The 25,968-nt window shown below is 43.7% G+C and overlaps 1 protein-coding gene across 6 annotated transcripts in view; it reads left to right on the top strand.

The window, feature by feature from the left end:
- The window catches only part of PRICKLE1 (prickle planar cell polarity protein 1), a 113,277-nt gene that overhangs the window by 72,674 nt on the left and 14,635 nt on the right, over nt 1–25,968 (top strand). The window contains exons 1-2 of one of the 6 annotated variants that reach the window (XM_054024609.1): nt 20,569–20,666; nt 21,375–21,446. The exons of 3 other annotated variants lie outside the window; for them this stretch is intronic. The gene's annotated coding sequence lies outside the window, so the exon portion shown is untranslated. Of the gene's footprint in view, nt 1–20,568; nt 20,667–21,266; nt 21,447–25,968 lie in introns of those variants that run through there. 2 more of the 6 variants (XM_054024615.1, XM_054024610.1) reach the window with 2 other exon arrangements.

The raw sequence follows: 25,968 nt of genomic DNA, 5'->3' as shown, positions 1-25,968 counted from the left end.
CAGTACAAATCAATATTTATTATGCTATTGATTTGGCCCCAGTACCATTTCAGTAACGCACACAGACAAGATGTTCTTCCAGCCAAGTAAAAAATAAAAATAACTATTTTTGTAAAAGATTTTTACTTACATATATTGCTTAGGGACTGGGAATCTGGGATTAAATAAGAGGAAATTCTATGATGAAGTAACTCCATCAGCACTCTTCATTCAGTAAAGTGGAAAGCCAGTCTAACCACAGGGGAAACTAGCCGAGTCCCATCCATCTCAGCCATTCACCAAGGGCAAGTCATGCCTGACCAACCTAGATTGCGCATCATAGATTGCCTTCTATGATGAGATAACTGGCTCGGTGGAGATGGGAAAAGTAGTGGATGTGATGTATCTTGACTTTAGCAAAGCTTTTGATACGGTCTCCCACAGTATTCTTGCCAGCAAGTTAAAAAAGTATGGATTGGATGAATGGACTAGAAGGTTGATAGAAAGCTGGATAGATTGTCGGGCTCAATGGGTAGTGATCAACCGCTCGATGTCTAGTTGGCAGCCAGTAACAAGCGAAGTGCCCCAGGGGTCGGTTCTGGGGCCAGTTTTGTTCAACATCTTTATTAATGATCTGGATGATGGGATGGATTGCGCCCTCAGAAAGTTTGCAGATGACACTAAGCTGTGGGGAGAGGTAGATACGCTGGAGGGTAGGGATAGGGTCCAGAGTGACCTAGACAAATTGGAAGATTGGGCCAAAAGAAATCTGAGGAGGTTCAGCAAAGACAAGTGCAGAGTCCTGCACTTAGGAAGGAAGAATCCCATGCACTGCTACAGACTGGGGACTGACTGGCTAAGCAGCAGTTCTGCAGAAAAGGACCTGGGGATTACAGTAGATGAAAAGCTGGATATGAGTCAGCAGTGTGCCCTTGTTGCCAAGAAGGCTAACTGGGCATATTGGGCTACATTAGTAGGAGCATTGCCAGCAGATCAGGGGAAGTGATTATTCCCCTCTATTCGGCACTGGTGAGGCCACATCTGGAGTATTGCGTCCAGTTTTGTGGCCCCACTACAGAAAGTATATGCACAAATTGGAGAGAGTCCAGTGGAGGGCAACGAAAATGATCAGGGGGCTGGGGCAGATAACTTATGAGGAGAGGCTGTGCTCAGTGGTGGCTGATGTCAGAACAAGGAGCAATGGTCTCAAGTTGCAGTGGGGGAGGTCTAGGTTGGCTATTAGGAAACACTATTTCACTAAGAGGGTAGTGAAGCACTGGAATGGGTTACCTAGGGAGGTGGTGGAATCTCCATCCTTAGAGATTTTTAAGGCCCAGCTTGACAAAGCCCTGGCTGGGATGATTTAGTTGGTGTTGGTCCTGCTTTGAGCAGGGGGTTGGACTAGATGACCTCCTGAGGTCTCTTCCAATCCTAATCTTCTATGATCTCAGGAACACAAAATAAATCAACACTTTTCACATTGAATCTTGTTTAGCAGCTCAAAACTATCTTGAAAAATGCATAACAATGATATCAAGCTGACGTTTGTCTTCATAAACATGATTTAAAACTTTTGTTAAATGCCCATATATGTGGGTGGTGGCTGTTGTTTGTTTTTTGGAGTGGGGGTGACATTAAAGTAATGTCTCTCTTTATAAGTGCTATTGGGAACTAATATGACTGCATTTTGGGGCAAGGTACCAGATTATAGAGTAATGTTTACAATGGATTCTTTTAGGCCTTGTCTATGCTACAAAGTTTTGTTAACAAAAGGAAGCTTTTGTCGACAAAAGACTGGATTGTGTACACACTGTGATGTGACTTTTGGCGACAAAATAAAACCACTCCGACGAGAGACATAAGGCTTTTTGCGCAATTTTGTTGTTGACAAAGTGCCAATGTAGACACCATGCTTGATTTTATTACTTTAATTGGCCTCCAGAAGGTGTCCCACAATGCCCACTGTGACCACTCTGGTCAGCAGTTTGAACCCACCTGCCTGCAGCCAGGTAAACAACCATTTGCCCCTCTGTCTTAGAAGCCTTGTGAATTTTTGAAATTCCATTTCCTGTTTGTTTGGCATGGAGAGGTTTCATTGCATTTTCCCAGGTGACCCTGGTGGGTTATCGCAGCAAATGCTTTCCCACTTGGACCACTGCAGAGCTAATGGATCTGCTCAGTTTATGGGAAGAGGAGGCTGTTCAGTCCCAGCAGTGCTTGAGCTGTAGGAATTTTGATACCTACGGGCAGATTTCTCGAGGCTTGTACAAAAAGGGCATGATCGGGACATGCTACAGTTCGGAGCGAAGATAAAGGAGCTGAGGCAGGTGTACCATAAGGCAAGGGAGGCAAACCATCGCTCCGGTGCTGCACCTAAGACCTGCCAGTCTGAATGCTATCCTCGGTGGAGTCCCCTGGATACTTTGGTGGGCCTGGAGGCGGTGGAAAGAGGGCCTAATCTTGAGGACAAAGTCATTAACGAAGAGCTGGAGATAGAAGATGATGTGGAGCTCCCGGCAGGGTCACCTGGTGGGGCAAGCAGCAAGGAACTGTTCACCACTCTGGAGGTGTCTAGCCAGTCTCAGCAATTGCTCTTCGGTGGGCAAGAAGCAGGAGAGAAGACGCCTGGTAAGTGGCTGTGGTTTGTGTAGTGCGGAGGTGGGTTCAGGGTATAGAAATGTACAAGGCTGGCTGTGTTTCTGTGTGCTGGATATTTCCCTGTGTATCTAATCAGTATGGTGGAACAGGGTGTTGATGCACGCCGAGATCTTACGGGAATCCTCCAGAGAGATCTCTAGGAAAGTTTCCTGGAGGTACTAGGTAATCCTCTGCTGAAGGTTCTTGGAAGAGTTGCCTTGTTCCTTCCCCCATTGTAGGAAACTTTTCCGCACCATTCGGCAATCACTTGTGCAGGGACCAGAATAGGGACCAGGGCGGAAGCCACAACCATGTAGTAGATGTACACTCGCTTCCTTGCTTACCCTCAGCAGTGAGATATCTGCTACAATGACCCCCGCCTGTGGAAAAGTATGGAAGAATTTTAGATTTTTTTTCCTCTAGTCGGCTGCACCACAACCTTTGCAGAGTTGTAGAGTGCTCCTGCCCCAAGCCAACACTCACCATGCTTTGGGTGTTCACAGAGATGTGTGCTTGCCAAGGGCCAGTAAGAAAGTGATTGTTATGTTACAAAAGGTGTATTTTACTGAAATGTTTCAATGCTGTGCATGAACGTAACAATCATGCTTCTGTGCATTGGTCCGTCTGCTTCGGTATACGTGGCCTTCCGGAACACCCCACACACGCCGGCCAAGCATCTCCGCCAGATAAGAGAGCGCCCAAGATGGAGCAAAGAAGACATGTTCCGGGAGGTACTACACTTCTCCAATGCAGAGAAGAGGGAACATGAGGAGTGGAGGGAAGCCAAAAGGCAGGACTGAAAAGAAAATCAGGAGTTTGTTAAGGATGCTACTGAGCGGATGATTAAAGTCATGGAGGAGCAAACACAGATGCTGAAGTCCTTAATAATGCTGCAGACTGAGCAGAAGCATGCCCACCCTCCCCTGAAGCACATTCAGAACTCTTTTCCATGCCCCCGCAAACTCCACCTGCACATTCCTTTCCACTTTACGGGACTTCTCTGTTTCCCCTTCACTCCTCCTCCTTAGACAACTTTCAAAAGGATTGCTGGACTTACATACATCTCTGAAAGTCTGCTCTTCCCTGGTACCTCCTTTCCCACCAAGCATCTTTGTGTGTGTGTGTGTGTGTGTGTGTTGTGCAATAAAAGTAAAGTTTTTGAATGGTAACTCATCTTTATTTGTTTCCTACAAATTGAGATAGCAGGCACTACCAATACATACACAGACTGTTTAATCATTTGCTTATTGGAATGTAAGGTCCTAAATGTCACCATTTCTACCTAGGAAAACTACATGTAATGGAAGATTGTAGCACTAATACAGAGATATACATTACTGGTTCACATTTTCAAAGTGTTGCTGCAAAGCCTCCCTGATTCGAAATGCCCTCCTCTGATAGCCCTGTATCTGGCTGCTCAAAATCAGTAGCCAAGCGGTCTGCCTCAACATTCCACCCTTGAGCAAACCTTTCAGTCTTAGCTTCACAAATATTATACAACGTACAACACGCTGCTATGATCATGGAAATATTATCCTCATTGAGGTCTAATCTGCCATAAAGGTATCGCCAGCACGCCTTTAATCCACCAAAGGCACATTCCACTGTCCTTTGGGACTTACTCCTTACTGCTGTCCAAGTTCCCGTGTAAGGTTTCGTGAGCCATGGCTGTAAGTGGTATGCCAGGTCTCCCAGGATCACCATGGGCATTTCAGCATCCCCCACTGTAATCTTCTGGTCTGAAAAGAAAGTCCCCACTTGTAGCTTTATACAGGCCGCTGTTCCTGAAGATGCATGCATCATGCACCTTCCCAGACCATCCCACGTTGATGTCAGAGAAACACCCATGGTGATCCACAAATGCCTGCAACACCATGAGAAGTACCCCTTCCTATTGATGTACTCCGTCGCAAGGTGGTCTGATGCCAAAATTGGAATATGTGTGTGCCATCTATCGTCCCTCCACAGATAGGGAAATCCATTTCTGCAAAGCCATCCATTATTTCACACACATTTCCCAGAGTCACAGTGCTTCGTAGCAGGATGCGATTAATTGCCCTGTATTAACGCAACCCCAATGGTAGACTTCTCCACTCCAAATTGATTTATGACCGACCTGTAGCAGTCTGGCATTGCCAGCTTTCACACACTGATTGCGACACGCTTCTCTACCAATGGGGCAGCTCTCATTCTGGTGTCCTTGTGCCGCAGTGCTGGGGTGAGCTCCGCACACAGTTGCAGGAAGGTGACTTTCCACATCCGAAAATTCTGTAGCCGCTGCTCATCATCCTACACCTGCATCCCACAATTCAGTGCTTGTTTCCCGAGCCCAGAAACAATGGTCCACCCTCTGCAGCTGTTCTGTGAATGCCAAAAGCAATCTACAGTTGCTCCTATCCATATCACACAGTATGTCAGGCAACTGGGAGTCTTCTTCAGTTAGGAACTTCACAATTACCTGCACTGCCATCCACGATGTCTTCATGACACTTAACAGAGCGTAGGAGAGCAGTGCGAGATCCATCCCTTCTCACAAACAAGGGCCATTGAAAAATGCTGAGAAAGAAAGCTGTAAACCCATGGAATGCTGGGACAGAAAGCAATGCACCATGGAACATTGAGCCTGGTCCCAAGATGTGCCGTGATCCACTCCGCCTTCCCACAAGTCCTAGCAGCAGAAGGTGTTGAGGTGGACTATGGGATAGGTATCCACAGTGCACTGCTCACATAGTCAATGCTAGTTCCCCAAGTGTAGACATGCTCTGCTGACAAAGGGAGGGAGTGTGAACATGCAATATCAATTTTTATTATAGCACTTTTTGAGTGTCGACATAACTTTTGTCGACAAAACTCTGTAGTGTAGACAAGGCCTTAGTAAGGGAGCTTTTTCCCATTTCTACCTTTGATGGATAAGCCTCAGCTGAATTTTAAGAAATTGACTAAACCCATTGCCATTTTTAAAAAAATTCTTTTTTTTAAAACCCACAACGTAAAAGTATAAAAACTGTAGTAAAACAAAATCAGACTTGAACGATATGTTACATCTCTGATGGATGATAACATATGTTTCTGGAAACAGGATTTCTTCCAGTTCCTGTCTCGCAAATGACGTTTCTGTATAAGTAGAAAAGGAAACTTTATAAAAGCTGAGAACTACAGAAATAGTTTTGATAGAGGGAGCATGGCCTGGCCTGCCATGTAAGCAAGCCTAGTAAACAGAGTAGTGAGATTCTATTAAAGAGGAAATAATGCCTGGCTTTGAAAGAGATGTTTTGTTGTTATTCAACAGGAAGTGGACTGTCTTCAGACTTAGGTGCCTGTAATATATGGTAGACTAATTGATCTTCCTTTGCAAAGATTGAAACAGTATCTCTTTTTTGTGATGCATTCTGGTAGAGTTGACCAGCACTGGGTCTTGACAGCTCATAAATCTGTTGGTATCTCCCACCCCTCACCCCACCCCCACTACTTTGCTATACAAAAGAAAGTTAACAAAGTATAATGTATCTTTATCCATATAGACCAGCAATTTATTAATGTCAACATTACATGACTGTTTGCCTTCAGGATGGCATGTGAGATGAATTTAGTAAACCAAAGTGGATGCAGTGTTGTCATCATGTCAGTATCAGGATAAGAGAGAGATAAAGTAGGTAAGGTAATATCTTTTATTGGACCAACTTCTGTTGGTGAGAGAGACAAGCTTTTGAGCTTACACAGCTTGTCTCTCTCACCTACAGAAATTGGTCCAATAAAAGATATTACCTCACCTACATTGCAAACCAAATTAACAGTTCTCCTAAACTGTTGTCTCTTCTTATGAGTTATGTTGGAGCTTGGTGCACTTTATATATAATCTTAGCATGTGAGTCTCTGAAAAATAACTCTGTGAAAGCAGGAGAGTTCCATGATTGTTGGATCTCATTGACCGCCAGAGTAAATTTGCCCACTTTAAGCAAAAAGATGATTGTAACTGCCATCCCTGCATCCCAGCCTAGAATTTAAAATCGAGTTGTCTTCTTTCTGACTTGTGTATCAGTAATAGAGATCTTCCAGGTCAAACTCTGTTCTCATCGTAACTACATTGTCTTTAAATTCTGGCCTCAGATGCGCCTATTCAGCTACATGGTCTGTAACAGGAGTGCCTAAGTGTAATTGAGTCATTATTTACACAAGAAAATTGTCCTGATCTAATTAAAATTGGTTGAGAAAATGATTTAGTGTAGATGCTCTAGTTTTGGTTTAAGAGTGTCGTACTGATTTTATCTGAAGGAAGTTGTACTGATGGTTAAATCAGTTTCTATACCAATTTGGCTATATTGATTCAATTGTCTCATGTAGACAAGACTAAGAGCAGAATTTCTGTAATCAAGCATTTGACATGCATAAAGCTAACATGATTCATCGCATCCACAAAGCAGACTTTGGCATAATAGAGAAGTTAAAAGTACATAGATAAGCAAACAATGGTGTCTTAGTGTTGACCTGTCCACAATCTTCCATGTTGCACAACTGTATTCACACTGCTTCTGCTGGTGCCACAGGCAAAGCATTGTGGTGCCACAGGCAAAGCACATGTTACAATGCTGATGCACTTGATTATACAGTTCATCTGCACAACCAACCAAGTAAACAAACCTCAGAACCAAACAATTGTGTTAGAATCTGGTTAGAAACAAGTCAGTCGTGGCACAGCTGTTCGTGATCAAGGCCTACACAGTAGTATACTCATTCAGTTATTCATGTTGTGTGTGAACATCAGCCATGTGTGGAGTCAATAATGTTAAAAATCAGGTTACAATCTTAATCAAAATCTTTAGGGGTTAGCAATTACTATAAAGATGCTTTAAGAGTCCTGTCAGCTCAGAAGCAAAGTCCGGCCAAATCCACTAACAAAATGCTCTATAACATTTTAATTTCTTTCCTTGTTACTTCAGAGCAGAATTGTGGTCTAACATCTGTACCAATACTGCACTAGATACATATTAAATGAAAGGAATAATTTAAACTTCAAAAACAACTTTTAAGACAGCTATCCTTTGTATATATATATTTCAGAACAGAGGTATTTGATGCATGTTGAGGCCCAGTCCACACTTGGGCCTGTGCTAGTTGTAATGTGTTCAAATTCAAGCATGATTGTATCAAGAAGCATTCTACCTATACATCTGCATAGCTGCCACGTTCTCTATAGCTCTATCGGCGATGGTTCTGTGGATGTAAGCACAATAAGTGAGCAAGATTATTTTCTGATTTAGCTTATCTGTTAATAAACTAATGCTAATATTTCAGAGCAGAGAAATAGAATCCAGGAGGCACCATATGGATACTGGTGTCTTTCAAGTCTGACCTTCACAGTCCTTTGTGGTAACACAAAACTATCTTCCCTATTTGTACCTGCATTTTTTTCTTTCCTCCTTTTTTTCTCTCCTGGTCTCTTTCCCATCTGTATTTTATTTTCACCATTGTTTCTTTGCCTATCACCTAATCCTTTCTCTTCTTCCTGCTCCTCGTACGTTGGCTCTCTTCCCACAATGGTCCAGTCTCCCGCTCAGTCCTTTCTCTCTTTGAATTTATCCAATATCTCTGGTTCTGTCTGCCTCACTCCACAGGTATCTCAGGATTGTGGATTGTGATGCTGTTCTGTCTCCTGCCAACATGGTACTTTCCACACCAGTACTTCTGTCGGTGTAAGTTATGTCAGTCAGGCCTGTGGTTTTACCAACAAAAGTGTTAATGTCCACATAGTCCTAGTGTCTAGAACAATGGAGCCCCATTCTTGGTTGGCCATAAGCACTACCATAATAAATAATGAATGCTCCCCAATTATTTATGGGCAGAGAAGAGAGAAAGGAGGAAGTCTTGATTATTCCACCGAAGTCGCTAAGGGAGGGAAGAACAGAAGGGAAATATTGATCTCTCCCTGTAGCCCTGGAATTAAAGAAACTTCATTTGGCCTGAGTGAGAGTGATAGCAGAGCCAAATGTGTGGCTGTCACTCCAGATGAGTGACACTCTGCAGAGATGCAGATGGTGAAAACTGAGAGTTAAAGGACATGTCCGTACTGGAAATTTTCAGCACTTTTCATCCCACTGATCTAGCTTTGCTGATGGTGGCAATGGGGAAGTGCTAGTATAGACAAAGATACAGTTTAGGATACAGTTGTTAAAATTACCTGTACCCTACCTACACTAGCACTCCCACACCAGTAGAACTGCACTTGTGCTAGATCAGTGGTTTTCAACCTGTGATCTGTGGACCCCTGCGGATCTGCAGATTATGTTAAGATTTCCAAAGGGGTCTGCACCTCCATTTGAAATGTTTTAAGGGTCTGCAATTTCAAGTGAAAGAAGTTGAAAACCATTGTGCTAGATTAACAGTGGGGAAATTGTTAGTGTAGAAAAGGACAGGGGCCAGACTTATAAAATTATATGCTGAGGTGCCTAAAAATGCAGCTAGGCACCTACTGGGATTTACAAATCCCAAAGCAAGTTAGGAACCTAACTACCATTAAAGTCTAAATGCCTTTGTAAATATGGCCCTCGGTAACTTTTCAGAAGAAGCTATACTCAGGGTATGTCTACACCACAATCACCGATGTGACTGTAGCTCAGGTAGGCATACCAGTACTAGTGCTAACTAAAAATAGCACCGAAGATGCGTAGTGTGGATCCCGTAGGGGAACGTACAAATCTGATCAGAATCCTATGTATGTACTTGTGTTGCTAGTCTGTGTCAGGATCATTGCTGCAACATCTTCCTGCTATTTTAATTGTGCTAGGTAGATTAAAGCTAGCACAGGTATACCTACCTGAACTGCAATCACATTTCCAACTTCAGTATAAACATACACTTAGAGGCCCAACTTATTCCCAGGGGAGGGAGAACACCTCATGATGGGGCTCTAGAAGAAATCTCTGTGAGGACTCTCTTGAGGAAAACCTCCCTGCATCATCCTCTTGCTCCACCACATAGCAAAGCCTATCAAGCCTGCTGGTTTCCAAACCTGGCAGATCCCCAGGGATCTATGTGGGCCTCCAGAAGCTACAGCCATCCATCCAGAGGCTCTGGCAGGCCCTCTTGCCCTCACACTTTCAGGGACTCCTCTGACTATAGCCCCCAGGAACCCTGGTGGTGGACAGGGCTAGATTAACCTTTTTTGGGCCCAGCACCAAACATATTTGTGGGCCCCCATGTGGGCAATGAGACCTGGCACGGGGGTCAGGAGGGGCCGGTCCCCGGAGCGAGGCACCAGGAAGGGGCAATGGGACATAGCATGGCGGGGGTGGCACCGCTCCACCCAGCCCTGCGTGAGGGCACTCATTACAAACCGGCAGCCACCACTCACACTGGCCGTGGCTGCCAGCGCACCCCTTCACCGTGAGGACGGGGCCCGTGCGGCGCATCGCATCACACTGCCTCCCAGCCCAGTGCCCCTCCACAGACTCTCCACCAACACCTATGCCCAACACCCTCTTGCCCAGAGACCCCCCCCACAAACTCCCCAGCACAACTGCACAGCGCCCTACATATCACCCTCCCTGCCCAGTGCCCCCCACAGAGTCCCCCCACCACAACTGCACAGTGCCCAACACAGATTGCCCAGTGCCCCAACACACACAGACTTCCACCACTGCCCAGTGCCCCCCCAAACTCCCTATGCCCAGCACCTCAAAACACACAAATGTACCCTATCCCTCAGTGCTCAATGCCCCCCCAAAGATCCACCCCTAGAGACCCACTCCCTCGTACCCTGCTCCCCCTCCCCCGGCTGCACTCACTGGCCCCGGTGGGAGATGACTGTCTGCCAGGCTGAGCCGGCAATGTGGCCAGTGCCGGTCTGCCCCTCAGGAGCAGCACAATCAGCCAGGCTGGAGCTGGGCCTGCCAGGCTGAGCTCCCATGGGACCCACTTGCTGGGCAGGCCCTGGCCGAGCCCTTCATGCTGCCCCTCCCCCCCACCCACCACTAGCCGAGACTGGCCTGACCTCTGCACCAGTCTCAGGGGGCTGCAGAGACTGATGAGAGCTGGAACCATTCTGGGGAGCAGGGCAGACCCCTGGAATGTGTCCCCCAAGACCCGGCCTGGGCTGGCTGCAGCCACTGGCCCCACGGCCAGCAGCCCTACCCAGCCACATGGGGCAGAGCTTGGCTGCTGGGCGGCAAGCCCCTTACAGACAAGGGGACCTGCTGGCTGGTAGCCACTCACACAGCAAGGCCTGGGCTCTTGACTGCCCCAGGTGAGGAGCCAGACCTGGCTGTGTGGATGGTAGGGTTACCATATTTAAAAAATAAAAAAAGAGGACACTCCACGGGGCCCCAGCCCTGCCCCTTTCCCACCCCGCCCCAACTCCGCCCCTCCCCCCGCCCCAACTCCGCCCATTCCCCGCCCCAACTCCCCCTTCTCCCTCCCAGCCACGCGAAAAGGGCTGCCCAAGCGCTACCGGCTTCACGGTTTGCCGGGCAGCCCCCAGACCCTGCACCCCTGGCTGGCGCTTCCCCAGCGCAGGGTCTGGAGGCTGCCCGGCAAACCCGTGAAGCCGGTAGCGCTCAGGCTTCAGGCAGCCCCTATGCCTCCGGACCCTGCGCCCCCGGCTGGGCACTTCCCCTCCCGGGCTCCGGCTGCTCTGCTCCTCCCCGACTCTTCGGCTCTGTTTAAGAGCCGAGCTCCCCAAGCCAGCGCTACCAGCTTCGGGCAGCCCCCTTGCCTCCGGACCCTGCGCTGTTGGAGCAGAGCAGCTGGAGCCCTGGAAGGGAAGTGCCCAGCCGGCGGCTCGGGGTCCGGAGGCACGGGGGCTGCCTGAAGCCGGTAGCGCTGGCTTGGGCAGCTCGTCTCTTAAACAGAGCCGAAGAGTCAGGGGAGGATCAGAGCAGCTGGAGCACCGCTAATTTCTTATAGGCCACAGCACAGAAATCACATGGTAGCAACTCTCCTTTACTCCCATCCTAGTATGAATTTGTGCTAACACCCTAAGGTGAAAGGTTACATATCCTATTACAAACTGCCTGAGCCATCCAGTCATTTGAAGAATTAGCTTTACCCAGGATTGTTTGTTGAATTGGAAACTTAAAAGGCCCTTTAAAGAGAGAATATTATTTTGAGGTGACTTGTATCGTAAGCCTAAACAACTTGATTGTGATAAATAAAAATTGTTTACACTTTCCTTCTCACCGAAGACTTGTTTTAGAACACATATGTTCCTTTGGCAATGGGTAGTGAGGTTATGTCCCTTCTCCACATTGCTCACTTTCTTGGTTCCCAATAAAAAAAGTGACTGAGTTGATGGAACTGGTTTTAGTCAGATTCTAGGAACATGGAACATGTGTCAAGATTGTATCGTCACATTAAGTTAGTCAGACAACTTCTGTTGAAATCAATAGTTTTGACTGAGCAAGGAATGCTGAATAGCCCTAAATGTGTTCTAGAAGCTTGTATTTACTTTAAAAAAAATAATAATATATATTCCTCTTCCCTTTGATCCGATTGTAGAGCACAAGCACAGGAAAATGTGCAAAAATTCCATAACTTTATAGTATCTGCAGTTTTTGGCCGTTCTCTGTGGAAGCCAGACTTTTGTTTAAAGGAGGGTGGGAGTGAGATGAAGCCCCTCAGTGTGCCCTGGCTATCAACAGTGTTAAATTAGCTTTGCAGAAAATGGTCTTCACTGCCACTGAGAAGTTTTAGTCCAAACTAATTTTTCACATTATTGAAATGCAAAAGTTTCTCTGCCAAACAATCGGCTAAACAATGTTCAGCTTAAAACCAAGACATTTTTATACAATTTTAAAAACATTCACTCAAATTTTGCAATCTTTACTCAAGCAAAATACTCTGCAGAATTGTGCCCATTGATTTTTATGCTCACCTTTTATCTCCTGTAGCATATACAGTCTAATGGTACAAAGACATGTGGTAAAGTTTTTTTCTTAATACACATAACCTTGGATAACAGAAATAGATTTGGATGTGAAAATATTAATAGAATTTGACTAGATTTAATAAAAGGTGTTTAAGGTGTATTTCAGTTGGCTCTAGACATGTGAAGTAGGTTTAATATAAAGCATTTAAAAGATGAAAGGTGACCTGCAAAAGGAGAAAATTCAGGTTTTGTGCCAACATTACTTTGATATTTTTTTGTATTATGGTAGCACTTACAGACCCACTGAGATTGGGGCTGCATGGTATTTAACACACCTTTTCCCCCTACCCCCAACCCAAAAGTCCCTTCCCTGAAGAGTTTAGTCTAAACAGGCAAGACACACAGAATGGAGTATATTGAAGAGATAAACAAGCAGTGTGAATATTGTGATGGCTTGGAAATATGTTAGTTTCACAATATTTGTGCTTTTGACATAGGATTTTGGTAAGAAGGTTCGAGCTAAATACAAAGACTAAGAAAAAAAGAGGAAGATATTGAAAGGAGGGAGGGAAGTTATATAGGGAGAGGAACATGGAGAGCAGGTAGAGTGAGGCTGAGGTGAAATGGATGCTGAAGGGGCAGTGGTTTGGAGCAAGGAGCAATGAACCAGTCAGCTGAAGAGAGAGAATCTCCAGAATTAAAAGATTTAAAAGGCAGTCCTAAGAGGTTTTTGTTCCTGGCTTTTAATTTTAAAAAAATATATATAAAAGTTGTCTTCCAGCTTCTTGTTGGGTTTTAATTCTCTTACTTTTTAGACATGACAGGAATTCTCATGTGGTCTTCCATGATTTCATTGGAGATCTCAGGTGTGTGTTCTGGTCTCTCTAAGCCCTTACTATAGAGGTGAGGAATGTTAAATATTTAACAGCCACATCTTTTCTTCCATAAGGCCATGTTTACACTAGAGTGCTTACAGCAGCACATTTGTACCGCTCTATTTTGAAAGAACTCTCTCCCATTGAAATAATTAAACCACCCCCAACGAGCGATGGTAACTATGTCGATGGGAGAGTGTCTCCCGCCAACATAGCACTGTCCACACTGGCACTTCTGTCGGTGTAACTTATGTCACTAACAGCGTGTGGTTTTTTTACTCCCTTGAGCGACTTATGTTATACCGACAAAAGTGTTAGTGTAGACATAGCCTCAGTTTATAGGGTGTTTGTTTCTTTTTTTCTGGGGCAGGGGTTTATTGGTTTATTAACTCAATGTTTTAAACAGTGTTTCAGTAAAAACACTCCCCCACTTATATTTAGGCCTATGTCCTGCAAACATTATGCATTGGCTTGTGCATGTGAGTAGCACAGTATTCATGTGTATAAATGATATATATTACAGTACTGCCTAGAGGCCCCAACTGAGATTGAGGCTCCAGTGTTCTAAAAATTTTACAAGCACCTATTGATACACTGCCTGTTCCAGAGAATTTAGAAATTAAGACAAAGGGTGGGAGGAGAAACATGTCTATATTGCAGCTGGATGTGAACTTCCTAGACTAGGGAGACAGACTTGTGCTAGTGTGGCTCAAGATAGCATGCTAAAAATAGCAGCATGGGCATTATGGCTTCGGCAGAGACAAAGGCTAGCCATCCAAACTCAGACCCCAGGGCTAGGGTTAGTTGGGCTTGAGAGCCCAAGCTGCTTACCAAGCAGCAACATCTACACTGCTATTCTGAGGCCTGGTACAACTACATTGTTCAGGGGGGTGAAAAATCCACACCCTTGAGTGGTGCACTTAAACTGACCTATCCCCCAGTGTAGACAGTGGTAGGTTGATAGGAGAATTCTCCCATTGACCTAGCTACTGCCTCTCAGGAAGGTGGATCATGAACACTGACTGGAAAATCCCTCCCAACAATGTAGGTAGCGTCTTCACTGAAGCGCTACAGCGGTGCAGCTGCAGTGGTGCAGTTGCACTGCTGCAGAGTTTTAAGTGTAGATAAGCCCTTAGTGTGCTGGGTTGAGCCCTGCTAGCATGAGTTCCCGGGCTGGGAAGCTCATTCCCAGCTGCAGTGTAGACATACACACAGAGGCCTAGAACTCAGTAGACCTGGGTAATATTCCTGGCTTTGCTGCTGACCAGCTATATGATCTTCAGTCTTTGTTGCCTGTTCCCTTCCCATCTTTTGTCTCCCTGTCTATTTAGATTGTAAGCTCTTCAGGGCAGGTACTGTCTCTTACTATGTGTTTGTACAATGCCCAGTGCAATGGGTCATTGATTTTGTCTGGGCCCTCTACATACTAAAGAAATAAGTAAAAAGAGGTGAAATGCCTTGAGACCATGCAGCAGATCTATGCCTGACCCAGGAATGGAATTCAGGACTCTTGACTCCCAGTCTGGTGCCCTGTTTATTAGACCATGCTACCTCCCAAAGCAAAATGTGCATTTAGCTTTGCATGACTGGGGCCTGATTCAAAGCCTAATGAAGTCAATGTGAGGTTTTTCACTAACTTCAATGAAGCTTTGGTTAGGAGGTTTCATTAATTTGATATCTGTGATTATTTAATTTGTATTACAGTAGTGCAAAACGACCCCAGAGGAGATCAATATCTCATTGTGCAAAGCACTGTACAAACACTTCGGGCTTCTCTACACTGGAAACTTACATAACCATACCTATGCCCTGGTCTACACTACAAACTTATGTTGGTATAATTACATTTCTCAGGGGTGTGGAAAATCCACACCCTGAGTGATGTAGTTATAGTGACCTTAACACACACAGCCACACACCCGTAGACAGCACTGTGTTGGTAGGAGATCTCCCGCTGACATAGCTACCACCTCTCATGGAGGTGGAGTTATTAGCCGACAGGAGCACTCTTTCCCATTGATTTCGTGTCTTCACCAGAGGCGCTACAGTGGCGCAGCTGCACTGGTACAAGTTTGTAGTGTATACCTGCCCTCAGGGAAGTGGAGTACCTACACTGAGGGGAGAAGCTCTCCCATCAGTGCGTGTAGTGTCTTCAGCTGCGCCATTGCAGCATTGTAAGTGTAGACAAGCCCTACATCTCTCAGCTGTTCTGCTGTAGCTTTTTTTCAGTGTTGACCTACCCATAGTGAGTGACAATCCCTGCCTCAGAATGTTTATGCCTTATTAGTTTTCTAGTTGTCCATAGAAGTTTCCAAGAAAAAGGGATAAAAAAGATATGGATTGTTAATATTCAACAGCAAAAATAATGCATCGGGGGGGGGGGGAGGTCAGGGAGAATAAATGTATTTCTGCTGTTTCCATTTTTAATTAATGATGAATGGAATTGGTAGAGAGGTTCAGTTGGCCACCAGAGGGAGATTATTCAACTCAACAAATAAAAACACTGAAATTGATGAAGTCTGAATGAATATATGCCACACTTGACTTTTTAATTTAAAAAGTTTATTGTGACTTTATAAAAAAACAGTTTAAAAAATCGTGGTGGTTATTACTAATAGAATTACTTCGTGAAAATGAACTTGGATTGAGGCATGGGAAGTTGACTGGCTGATATACCAGAGATATTGCAATTCCCCCCTCCCAGTAATGGCCAGGTCTCACAACTCTGTGCAGGTGTACCCCTCTATGGAATCCCCTTGACTTCAGAGTGATTCTGTGCAGGGTCCACCCATGCAGAACAAGTAGAGCCAATGACAGAGGAGCGAAGGGAGAAGAACTGAGCAGAGCAGCACCTATCCTACCAGACTTGGGGCTGGTTATCAGGTAGGTGTTGTGATAACTAGATATAGATGGCAGATGAATATTTTATTTTTCTTCCCATAGGTATCATATTGGGGGTCCATTGGGTATCTGGGTCTGCCATTTATAATGATGTCACTACAGGCAATACTGGTCCTCCTTGCCGTTTCTGGCCATGCCATCACCACCATACCTGTTACCCAGCATTGAATGAATCTGTAATGTTTCTCTCAGGCATATGTCTTTTTAAGAGATTTATGTGCGTCCATTGGATTTAGAATGGTGATACAGAATTAAAAGATTGATCAAGTTAGTCACTCTACTAGAGTTTAAATAGAGAAAGTTCCTCTCAAACTGCAAAGGGAATTTTAATGCCTGACTGCACGTCTTGTGAAGCAATATTCACCCATTTTTTGTAATAGAGATCACATATTTTTCATCAGTGATTTCTAATGCTGTTCATTTGTGATAAGATTTGACTTAATGGACCAGACCATTGGTCCATCAAGTTTCATATCCTTGTGGTCCGGTATGCCCGATCATTATTAATCAACTATGCCATGGTGTTTTCATGGAAGAGGAAAAGTTTCTTCCTGTTCCATGTTGCAGTTTATGTATGCCCTGACATACGAGATTGGATATTCTCATTTTAGAATTCCTGGCTAAAAATGTTGATTTGTCGTAATGTTACCCAGCCAGTAGCAATAAGTAGCTTAACTTCATGCATGAAATTGCATCCTATTTCCCATGTAAAAGAGGTTTAATATTTTCCATTTATGAACACAGTTCATTTATCTGACCCCTTTCCACCAACAAATTTATTTTTGAATGATTGGCTCTATACCATGAATAGATAATTTTAAAGCAATCTTTTTCACCTCATAGAATGAAGTATAGATACAAGTTGGAGATGTGGGAAAATGGTTGCAGTTGAATAAAACTAGATTGTTTTCTTCTCAGCAGTCACCCAAAAGCAATCCACACCAGTCTTCCACCTGACTGAAACAAAAGGCAGACCTTGAGGGGCCCAGTTATGACTCATGCCTTTCCTTTTCTGAATGTGTTTGCCCTTGACAATAACAATGCCTTTCAGACAAGATTGACTCCTCTTAGCACCCTGTGGATATAGTCTGTCTCATTCAAATTTAATTTTTGTAGGAAGCATTAACTGTCTGCTAACTACTTCATTACTATCTCATATGCAATAGCCTGTAAGGTTGACAATGCTGTGGAAAATGTAACAAACAAGTAACTGTGAATGTTCCACAGTAGTTGACGCTTCCACCCTCCATACAAATAGTTGAATTCTGTACATAATTGGATAATCATGAAGCCTTATTTAGTTAGCTAGTGTATTGTTGATTTTAAACAAAAGTTTTAGAAGTGATCAGCCTCATACAATTTCATATTTGATACTTTACTACTGGAGAATATGCGTCTATGCCAAGCTTTAGGAGAAAGGAGTGCATGTCTGATTAATGTTGTGACCTGTCCAACACTAGACATCTCTACAAAAATGCTACATAGTTTCATTCAGAACAAGAGGCATTTATGCCTTTGACCCAGAGATACAGTACTAATAAATTATCTTTGATAATGATTTCCCTAGGAAAGCAAAGAACAGTTAGGAGTAGGAAAAAGGAAATATGACCTAGGTGTTCACGGTTAAATTCACAGTTCTGCAGAGGAAACTGCCTGCCAGCCTTTGAAGTCAAATGGGGGAGGGAAGCCGCAAAAGCCAGTTTATTTCAAACTGGAGGAAAAGCTACACCTTTTAAAAATGCAGAGTGAAGTAAAAGCAACAGCTATGTTGGTGGTTCCTCCCTTTTTGAATGTTTATTGTCAAAGATGGAATCAACACTGGCTGCTAGCCAAGCATGTCTGTATTACAAACACTATTGTCTGACCAGGGCTAAATCTTTTCTAAATAGACTCTGCACTTAAAGCCATAAGCCTCTGGTATCTCTGCCCTCTAATAAATACTAACATTTTCCTCATCTGTACTTGGCACTGGAGAGGGAGAAACTACTCAAGAGTTTTACCATTTAGCTGTTCATTTCACCAAACTATTTACAGCAACATGTTTGTGTATTTAAAAATGTTAAGCTTTACAATAGGGCCCATTGTTCAGTTGTGTGCAGAACCATATGTGCAACTAAACTCCTTAACTGTGCCCTGTGAGAGAGAAATTGTTCTTGGGTAACATTTTAAAAAAAAATTGACATTCTACCTTACATTGCTTTTTGTCCACCAGCACTTGATAAATGCAGAGACTTCATATGACTCTCAAATACTACAGCAACTGTAAATACAAATCTATACATAAATGTAGTATTTGATAGTGTCACCTTTGTCTGTAAGGCAGCATTTACAGTCTACAATTGGCCATAGTCCCTAGGTACTGATATCTAATGTGTATAAAATGAATGATTTTAGACAAAAGCAACAGAGAATCCTGTGGCACAAATATTCAGATGCAAGAAGTGAGGTTCTTATCCACGAAAGCTTATGTTCCCAATACTTCTGTTAATCTTAAAGGTGCCACAGGACCTCTGTTGCTTTTTACAGATTCAGACTAACACGGCTACCCCTCTGATATTTGATTTTAGACAGATTATATAGCTATTAAAGAGTTCTTAATTTCTTTATTTGTAATTATGCAAATATGTACAATAAACAGATTTATTGTGATGCCATAGTACACCTTTCAGTCTTGCACATGAAAGCATTGACTCTACTACTTCGAAATTCTTTCCTCTTGCTTCAGTTTAGTGATGTATATAATGAAGGGATTTTTTTGTATTAAATCCTACATAAAATATTTGTCACATTTGTATAATACTATTCATGGGGCTGCTTTGAATTTTGCTAGTGTAGAACTATTAATAGTGGCTCACTTTTGACACCTTCCACTATCCTGTTTGATTTAAGTACGCAGACTTTTACCTGGCATTGTTCCTTTCTCTGTCTCATGGAGTGACACAAAATAGCTCTCTTCATCAGGCTTGCCTGACTTTACATATGTTAAGGACCTCTTCAAAATGGTCAGAAACTTGTTAAATTCTGGCCCAGTGGGCTGATTTCATTGTTATGGGCAAGTTTTGAAATGATTGTTACGGAAGGAGGCCTCGCATAGTCTCAGAGTGGTGTGTTGGAAAGAAAAGGGAAGTTTACATAGGCGTTTTAAAATGTTTGCATCTGTGCTTGTAGAACTGATTTGGCTCCCTGGAGCTTATGAAATGGAAGTAAGTGGAAGATAAGGGATTTCTCAAGTAACTCTTGTAGTTTGTGGTAACTTGTAGTTTATATAGGATCACAGATGACTGACAGTTCCTGGAAGTGGACAGTCTAACGATTAATGTTGGAGGAATTATAGACTGAACAGAGGTCAAATCTTAGTACACTCTGATGTATAGGCAGGAAGGCTTTCCACACAATGGGGGGTGTGGTGGGAGATCTATTACAAGCACAAATAGCATTAGGGAAGCAAACAGGGGAAAAAAATTAATGTGTACTCAGTATTGTGACTTAAGCTTTTATTTTAAAAATATTCAGTCCCTGGAGTAGATATTTGGCTGAGGGAACCTTTTTGCCTTGTGCTGGTTCCTTCTGGAAATATTACATGAATGTGCATCTTCTTAGCCAGTGGTATGAATGAAAGGGAGGGATGATTCTGAACACTGCCTGCCAAAAAAAGGCCCTTGTTGTTCTGCTACCTTCTGCCTCCTCCAACAGCTGTAGACTTGGTGCTGTATCGGTAAGGGCTCGTTCCTCCTCCCGATGCGCTGTGCACCATTGAAGTGGGGGGTTAATGAGAACATCTGTGTGTGTGTGGGGAGCGGGGTATGTGGCCTAGGGACACTCCTGGCGTGGCGGGAGCTAGTGTTTATGTTGGAGGATGTTGTAAACAGCCTCCGGGAGGAGTAAGGAGCTTCTTGAGGTGGGTGTGGTGGGGAGGCGGGCGGTAAGGGGGTTGGGGGGGGGAGGCTGGTGGACTGTAAGGAAGCCGGGGGGTCTTTGAGGACTTTGAGGAGTCTGGGGGGCGCTGTGTGTTGGGGGAGACTGTGCTGTGTGGCTGACTGGGGGGGGGGGTGTCTCTGAGGAAGCTGCCTGAGTGTTGGGGAGGAGGCTGGGGGCTCTAGGGAGCCGGGAGGAGGCTGACTGAGGGCTGTGTTTAAAACTACCAGTGCATTTGGGGAGGGGCAGGGCTGCTGTGTCCTGTCTCTGCAACCTGGCGGAAGGGGAGGGGAGGAGACGAGACGGGGTGCCTGCCCGTGTCGCCTCGGGCGGAGGGAGGCGCAGGTAGTGTGCACGCGGCGGGCCGGGCACTGCGGACCTGCTGAGGTGGGGAAAGCAGCAGCGCGGGGGGCCTCTGTCCCGTGTGGTCCCGCTGGCACTGGCCACTGCCCCAGCCCTGCCCGGAGAGCCCGGGGCCACCCGCCGGCTGGGAGCCGAAGGTAAGGAGCCTGCAAGTCGGTGCGGCGGCATCTCCACCCGGCTGCGGGAGTGATCTGGCTGCCGCGGGACGCGCGATTCTCCGGAGGGGTCCCCAGTTTCCATCGCCCCGTGATGCGGCAAGGGAGCCGCTCTCCCCGGGGACAGCCGGGCACCGCGCTCCCTCTCCCCAGGGCCCGGCGGCGCGGGAGCCCCCAAGAGCCCGGTAGTGGCGCACAAGCCCGGCTGGGAGCCGCGACCCTAGCGCCTGTCCCCGGGCTGCAGTCCCGAGCACCTCCCCCCCCGGCCCCCTGGGGCTGGGCGCTCGCTCTGCCCTGGCCGGCGGGCACGGGAGCTGGAGGCCCCCGCCTGGGCTGTCGCGGCTGCGATTTGGGATCTGCCGGCTTCTGTCAGTTTCTTGGTGTTTAAAGCAGTGGAGGTGGGGGTGGGGATGGGGGTGGCGGAAGGGGGCTTGGTTTAAAATAGCAACGGCAAGTGGCGAGGGGAAGCAGCGAGCGCCGAGTCTGCAGGGGTCGGAGCTGGGGGAGCTTCGCCTCCCGCTGCAGCTTGAGCCTGGCCTCCCTAAGAGGTAATGTGCCGTTCCTTGTAGCCACTTAACCGTTAGGACTTGGCTGCAAGGGAGGTTAATTGGACGTTGATACCTTATTACTGCTGCTGTGAGCTAAGAAAGCCAGGTCTGTTTGAGCTGCGTTTGCTCCAACTGTTCACAGACTTCTCCTGTGCTACTTGACATACGAGATGGCATCACATTTGATCCCATTCACTCAACAAACCTCCCATTGGTGAGTTGTTACATGTGCACTTTGTTGTCAGCTGGCCCTTGGACACAAGGCCTGCCTGAAATGCAGGTGGTCCCTCTAAGATTAGAATGATCTTTTTAAGCTAGTCTCCACAATGACTTGGCCTTGAAATAATAGGTTTAAGAAAGGATTTCTGTTGGCAGTGTGTCTGGTATTTAGAATTGAGCATTGAGAAGGGGTTTTGCCTATTGTTTGCTATACATGCTTGTTGCTATGAAATGTAAGTACACTCATGGTTTTAGCTTGTAATTATTAACCCCCTTTTATCATTTAAAAAAACACTTTATGATAATGAGAAGGAACAATCAATATCAGTTCTTCAGAATTCTTCAGCTGATAGAAGATTTGACAGATAAGATCACCTTTTAAAAATGTGCATGTATGTATATTTAAATTTTCCTCATTAATCTGTGTCAGAATAAACTGGGCTATGTGTGGAATTTTGTTTTTACAACTCTAGCCTTGTGACTTCTTGAACACTTTCTTGAAGTATTTTCTCTGGAAACTTGTTTCCAATGAGTGTGCTGTAAGCTTTAACAAAGAAGAGTGTTGTTCAGGAGCCAACAGGTGACGGGGTGAAACCTGAGTATATGTGTACATTGGAGTAAAGTCTGGCTGCTGTTTCCTATGGTCGTTGTTTAAAATAGAAATTAAAAAAAAAAATCAATAGGAGACTGTAAAGGGCTAGATTTCTTTCTCGCTCTTTTAAAATCTGTGTACCCCATTATGGAAGATAAAGATCTTATTAGAACAGTGCTTCCTAAACAATTGGTTCTTGTATAACCACAGCATGCAGTTTGTATTTATATCCCAAGATGGAGCCAAATAACATAGCCCAAATCAGACATTTTGGCAAAGACAATGCTTTGTCATAGTGTTTCCTCCTTTTGTTAAATTTAAGCAGTCTGTCTTTGCAATATCAGAAGGCATTATTCATGAAAATAAAACAGTCTGAAATCACGAAAGAAAGTAATGCCAGATTTCCAGTGTGAAAAGTTATCTTTATTTTGGCAAGTGTGTCTGTGAGTGTCGGGGGGGGGGGGGGAGAGATTACTTGGTGTACATACTTAGATTAGGCATTATTTAGAAAAAGTAGAAAACACATCAGCTTGATTTACTCTAACGCCAATCAACATATAGTTAGCAATGAATACACTGTAGAGGTCTTTGAATTCTGCTGTATGTCTTTATCTAATAAAGTACAGTACTGTTTCTTTGAAAGTTCACTAGATATTCTGTACATGCAAATAAGTTAAACCTCTGAAGCAGCTGTGACAGAGTCCTGATAATGCCCAACACCTAAGTTGTAATATTTGGAACTGGGTCCAAATTTCTTTGTACTGGGTGCCAAATCTGGTATCAAATGTTTTGCTAGATTTCAAAAATTACATTATTTTTAACGGGGAAGCAGGAAAACAAATTACTCCAGTTGTGGCAGTAGTGGGTTTTTCTGGTAATGCTTATATCGCTATTGGAAACGCACTGAATAAGCCTGATATTGGTTTTTGGTTGTATTGCTACTACAGACTCTTGCTCCGCTTTAGGGTGAATTATCATATGAGGTAGAACGGTCATCCCATTCACCTGCTTATTTAACCCCTAGTCTTAACCCTTTGGGCTGCAGTTTCGGTGTATTGTGAATGGATGCTTGTGATATGCATCTTGTATTCCCTATAGCCTTGTTAACAAGCAGTTTAACAAAAAAGTTGTTAAACAATTTGCCCTGCAGGACAGAGTTAAACAGCAGGGGTTGGGAAAGGAAATGTGTCTTACTGGGCTCACAAATCATGACCTCTTCTATCTGGTCAGAGGTGACCATAGAACTTATTCAGTGAGCTGGAAATCCTAACATAAGGATTAGTTTCACACTTGGATTCAACAATTCTGTAATATCCTTTCTCTAGGATGTGAATTTTTTAATATTTTATGTAACAATGGATTTATAATTAGGGATATGGACTCTTCATTCTTAAGAACTTTTCATATTATTAAGTGACCATAGATGACAATATACACTAGTGAAACTGAAGTCTATCTGTCTAACTTTTTTAATCACATTTTTCTTTAATCCAGTTACATGGCTAATAATTATGAAGCCACTAGTGAAAGATTTTTCTCTTTGTATATTGTGAAGCTTTATTAGTGAGGTAGTGCTTGTAGATCTTAAAAACAAACTTTCTTTATTTTGTAGATGTCATGTAGCATCCCTCCTCAAACAAATAATCTATTTTTTCAACAGCTGTACTCGTCTTAGGATATATAACCATTTTGAAGCCTGTTACTTTGAAGAATGAGTATAACTGCAAAAACGTTTTAGCTCTAATCTGTTACAGTTTTAATTTGCAAACTGATTTGCAGACTCTTAGGAGGGCTAGGAAAGTAGCTATCATTTATTTGTTTATAAATTACTAAAATAGTTCTACAAATAGTTTTCAGATACTTCAATTCAACATCAGACATTCAGAAACGCAATAGTCACAATCTGGTTTGATTTATGAATAATGTTTTTGGTATCTGGAATGCACATCTTCCATATTAAGGCTCCCAACCTTCCAATGAATGTAGGTTTAAATGGTAATTTATATATATGGGGGCATGTGTGGTTTGTGATGCTTCTTCCTTGCCCTTACTAAAACCAACATATTGATAGCAACCTTGCCCTTTTCTTTTAGTTTAGTTTTTCAATTTGCAGATCCCAGCTAAGAGAAGGACCTCTCTTTCCTTCACTCCCTCCCAAGAGCTGTTTCAACCTACTTCTTATCCATAAAGGAACTGGAGGTAGAGGGTATAAGCTTTGAGGTGAATGTGTTAGTTATTTTTTTAAAAATTCCAATGCATAGAAAAATGAGTAGAACTGGAGCTGTTCCCCCAAGTAGCTTGATCTGAAAGGAAAAATGGCTCTGCTACTCTTCCCCCAATGTCTTGTCCTCTTTTTGGAATTATATAACTCTGGCATCTATATATCCTTGGTGCACTTTGTAAATCTTAACATTACCAAGGACAGCAGTTACCTACACAGAAATAGCACTTGACACTTATAATGCCATCTGCAAAGGGCTTTGTAAAATTAACTAGTCCACATAAACTCACTCATTTCACAAGGTTATCTTCTCCATTTTACAGATGGAGCAACTAAGCTAGAGAGGTTGACTTTTTCTGATGCCACAGGGAATCAGTGTGGGCTTGACTTTCCTAGATTAATAGCTCAAAATTGAGTTTAAAGAACTAGTACATGTTCAGTTCAGTATCATGTCAGGAAGTCATGGGTATATGGTACTGGGACCAGGGTTTCTTACGAGTGACAGTGCTGAACACAACCTTGACCTTGTCTACAGTGGCAAATTGGGTGAAACTAATGTGATTGTGAATTCATATTTAAACATGACTTATCTTCACTACCAAGTTTAAACTTCTGGTTCCCGGTATTCTGCTCAGACTACTAAAATACACCTCTCACTACAAATCAAAGTCTCCTTTAGTAAAGTGAAAGACTGTTTCTTTGCTCAGGTGTTACTGCCCATTATTGATTAAGCTGTAAATAATGTAACACTTGAATTTTAAAATTCTCCCATACCTAAATATTGGATATTTACACAGGTTATTGGAACAACCCAGTACTGTGGTTGGGTTTGATTCATATCAGTCTTGCTAATGACACGCTCTCCTTCATGGAATCAGCTAGTCCATTCTGAATATGGTTGACATTTTTTGTCCACAGAGTAGGAGGTAGACAACCCTGATTCACCACCGGGAAAAGTTCTGTTGACTATGACTTGACGGTTAAAAAGAAGAAAACTTTTCTCTGCTGCAATGAAGGCATAAGATTTTTTGTTAAGATTTTTTTTTTCTTTTTTCAATTTATGCCATCATTGGTTACACTTCAAATGTGATTTCTGTCTCTGATAGTCTGGCATTCTTCAGGCTTAATTTATATGCCAAGATGACCTGTGAGGATAGCACAAAACAAGAGGATGTTAAGGATTTTCCAAATTTATTTTGATTTTTTTTTAAATTGATTTTTATTAAGAAACAATAAGTACAAAACCATGACTGACTGACTTACAGCTTGTATATCTTTCCAAACAGAGACGATTTTCCGTACTGACAGTAGAAGACATAAAATGTCCTACAGAGTTATTTGGAGTGGCCTTGTAGAGCAGTGGTTCCCAAACTTTAGCAACCTGTGAACTCCTTTCACTAAAAGGTCAAGTCTTGTGAACCCCCTCCTAAAAATGAATACTTCCCGGCATTATCTCCTTTACCTGAGTATAAATGATAAAAGCAGTGATCTTGGAAATATAAAATTTGTTTTTATGACATGTTTGTTACACACTATTATTATTTATCATTACAATATTTTTATTACATTATGAAAATGCAACACTCTTCCAAGATCTCACTTTCGTAGCTTGTATCACTTTGAATGAGCCTGTTATAAGACAAGGCTCCTATGTTTCATCAAGGAGTATCAGATGTGAAACAGCATGAAGGTATTTAAGAAGCC

Source organism: Malaclemys terrapin, chromosome 1 (assembly GCF_027887155.1).
Source record: "Malaclemys terrapin pileata isolate rMalTer1 chromosome 1, rMalTer1.hap1, whole genome shotgun sequence".
Lineage (NCBI taxonomy): Eukaryota > Metazoa > Chordata > Testudines > Emydidae > Malaclemys > Malaclemys terrapin.
This window is presented reverse-complemented; position numbering and strand designations above follow the sequence as displayed.